This window comes from Capsicum annuum, chromosome 4 (assembly GCF_002878395.1).
Source record: "Capsicum annuum cultivar UCD-10X-F1 chromosome 4, UCD10Xv1.1, whole genome shotgun sequence".
In the NCBI taxonomy this organism is placed as follows: Eukaryota; Viridiplantae; Streptophyta; class Magnoliopsida; order Solanales; family Solanaceae; genus Capsicum; species Capsicum annuum.
This window is the reverse complement of record NC_061114.1, coordinates 217,165,362-217,169,373: the sequence shown is the minus strand read 5'-3', so window position 1 is coordinate 217,169,373 and position 4,012 is coordinate 217,165,362.

The window sequence follows — 4,012 nt, the reverse complement described above, 5'->3', positions numbered from 1 at the left end:
CTTTAAAGAAAGTCTTTGAAAATTATTTTTGGGATGAATTTAAGCTAGGTAAAAATATGGGGTGTTACAATAATGTGGGTACTTCATCTTAACACAGTTCCATCAATCCGAGTACTCTCAAGTCATAAAAGGTCCATTGTTCAATGGATGCATTGGTATATTAAGCTTTGACAAACTTTCAAGACGAACACAAGAATCCTAAAGTTGAACCAAAGCTAGCAGCAAACCATCAAAATGATGCTTTGTTAGAATGTCAGAAACGTATTGAAAAAATCCAAATTGGTGACTAAATCGATGAGGACTATAAGGCTCCATGATCAGATCATCATCATGCCTCAAAGTGACAAAGCTTGAACAAAGGCCCATGAAGAAGTCAGTCCAAGAATTGGACAATTTGCTGCTATCATCAATTTGTACCTCTTTTCCCTGTAGCAAGGAAAAATGAGGAAGCTTCTTTACACTGACTTGTTGAAACTTGTGAGAATCAACAAGGTCAAATTATTTTGCCATCTTTTCTCCTAAAATAGACCACATTTGCACCCCTCATTGCGGACAGTTTACATGGCAATAAGTTTTAAAATACTCACCTATCCATCCATAAACATAATGGATGGGGAAGAGTGCATGGCAGGATCCCAAGTTTAAAGAAGTAGAGATCCTCCTAAGACCGCAATAGATGCTTGCAAGAACTGGGACCGCTAAAGAAAATTTTTCTCCATTAGCCATCAAGCTTGCAACTTTGAAGATGCTAGCCCGAATATAACCAGCCTTCTTGTTGGGGAGTAAAAATTTACAGAGCCAACATACAAGGAAAACGGCCAAATAAGTTTCATCTCTAAGTGATTCTTCCACGCCTAACTCGACAAAAGGGGTATTCACTTTTTCAGTTTGTGGTAAAAAAGTCATGTTAATATTCCCCAATGGGTCATGATTCATCCTTGGCTTCATCCTATTTTTTGACATCTTTTGTGAAGGATCAATGTATTTTCTTGGTCCTCGAAACCAGAAATTAGTTCAATCAAGAAAAGAGACATCATCAATGACACTTTTTGTAAGCCGGTAGAATGCCGAAAATAAGTGTAATTAGCTTCTAGGGAGAAAAGGCTTTCCTTCGTCATCCATATAAGTCAACTCCTAAGATGAGGGAATAAATTCATCATAAAATGACCCATGAACATGAAGGCCTCCGATGTTTCTCAAGTCCTATAAAGATATGGACAACTCTCCAATAAAAGTAGAAAATATATTAGTGGATGCACGCCAATTCTCACAGAAGGCCTGGAGCACATTCTCGTTATGGTCATACATGAATAATAAAGCAAAGATGGTGTCATAAGTCTTGTTGCTCTCCAAGGTCTCCTTATTATGGGCAAGAACGTCTTCCATCAACTCCCAGTATCCAGATGTCTATCAAACCTCACTAAATCCAAAGAGAGGAACGCTCCAACTGCTAAGGCTCCCATTGCGGCTAAGAGAGCTAGCAACAACAACATTTTGATGCGTAGAATACTTCAAAAGGAGAACTTTTTCATTCGCAATTTTGCCTGAAAAGTTGTCCCTGACGTCCTTAGTTTCTGTTGTTGACCATTCTTTGAGATGGAGGAAAGTTTTCAGCGGCTTTCTAACAAGAGGGAAAGTGCCAATCACTGGAGGATGAACTTTCAAAGTGAGGGGTTTTGCATGCGAATCTGGTTTGCTTTCCACAATCTCAAGGCAAGGGTATGGAGTTTCACGATCATTGAAACAAATCATTGTTGGGGACCAAGAGCACCCTACGTCGTTCTTGAGGATCAAGAAAATAATAGAGATTAACCGTTATGGACACGCACAAGTTGGGAAATAAGAGAACCTGAAGTTGAGTGTTAAAGAAAAACAAAAAAAATTAACTATAGCAACACAGGTTAAGCTTGGCCGCAAATTTTTGTTTAGTTGCTATTTTTTTTCCGGTTGCAATAAACATAATTTCAAAACTTGGTTAAGTTACAACTCCTTGTTGTTACTTATTAAAAAAATTAGTAGCATGCAATTGCAGTCACATATTTCATATTAGAATCGTACAAATTGAGCGAGCAAGAGGCAACAGGATGCTATGAAAGTTACAGTTACCTGAGGAGCAGTTTGTGGATTCAATCGTATCGGGCAAGGTCACAGCTTCACAGTCTGGCAATCAAGCACAGCCGAACACTTTTTTTTGTGGCTACCGAGTGCTTTGATGAATATTCTCTACAAGGAAAAATCTTATATAAAAGTTTTGGTGAAAATCTCAATTTCATATATAAGGGAGGTTGTAATAAGATTGGAAGAAAAAATCCCTGGGAATTTCAAGTTTCCAAGTAGCTACAAGAAAATTACCATGTTTGAAAGATTTCTTTGGAAAAAAATTGATTCTTCTTGAGCACCAAAGGAAAGTTAATATTTTCTTGGTTCAAAAATTTAATTCAAGAATCTTTACTAACATGCAAGGGGCAGTAAATTAAGGATTTACTCAATATGGTCCTATTTCAAATCCATGTGGATCGGCCTCAATATTGTCTAGTGTGTAATGACTTGAACAATTATTAAGGGTCATTTATTTCACGCTTAACCAATATAAAAACTTTCACTATGCCAAAATATGTGGCAGAAATTTTAGACCACTCACAAGTGACGGTCTATCTAGAAGGCACCGATAAGAAACAATTACCTTTGAAGGAAAAAAAAATACATTCATAGGTACTTAAAGTCTCGTTGCCAAGTTTCAGCAAGCCTACACGTCGACAAGGCTCGTAGTAAGGGGCATTTTTAGACATATAAAATTCAACGGGTTATATTTATACAAAATTTGAGTTTTAGTCATGATCATTTGGGTTGATTAACTAATTTGGTCCCTACAAATTAATTAGTCCATTTTGTTAAATTCAAGCCTAAGGTCCATTACACTTTGGAGCCCAAACTCATGCCACGCGTCAGGGTGACTTGGCATCCCTGTCAAATTAAAGACCAACAAGGTGACGCTGCATGTCCAAATGATGTGAAAATCTCATTCAAATTCAAGAACTAGTCAAACGTCGTCAAGTGTCAAAGTGACATATTTCAGCCAATCACAAGCAACCAGGCCTACTCCCTACAACTATAAATAGGGGGTAACATAACATTCTAAAGGACATTCTGAAAAGAGAACTTTGACAAACATTGACAACGTCGGCATTAACTATCAAGTTCTTGCAAGGAGCAATCAACAGAGTTTTTTTCAGAGATTATTCCAATGCGACAAAACACTTTCCGACATTCCCAACGATTGAAATACGTCTCTAGGAGTCCAAATCATCCAATGATTCGAGAAACACACTAACGAAGGCCCTCGAATCATTTCTAAGTTTAGGAAAGAAAAATCAAGAAAGTCACAGAATTATACTCACAAGATTCATTTAAATAAAATTACTCTTTTTTGTTTATTTTATTTTTGTTTGCAGTTAATTTTCAACACTACGAAAGTTTGTTGCGAACACACCACAGGTCAGATCTTGACTTGTTAAAGTAAAGTTTGAAACGGGAAAGGCATACCTTTTTTAGAAATTATTAATAGTTTTGACTATGTAATGTTATTCAAAGAGAATAAAAAGGAGTTGTCTGTAATGTATTGAAAATATTTGCTTTTCATATATTTGTGTCAAGTAACACAAATATGTGGAAATTTCTTCTGGTTCTATTGTTCTTTGAATTGGATCAATGAAGCAATTCAGTGTCTTTGATGTCTTCGGTGTCTTTGTTGAAGAATGTGTTAATGGAGGAAAATAAAAAAAATTGGAGGAGAGTATTGTTGGAGAATGTATTTGGGGTTGTTAATGGAGGAATTAATGATTGAAGAAAATGAGTTTTGTTGTTTGTTGATGTATTTGAGAAGAAAAGGGTGCGGGGTGTGAGGTGTAGGTGTGCGGTGCGGGATGGGGGTGAGAGGTGAAGGGGGGAGTAGGGGATGGGAGGCATTAAAGAAGAAAGGGGTATTTTTTGTAATATATATATATATATATAT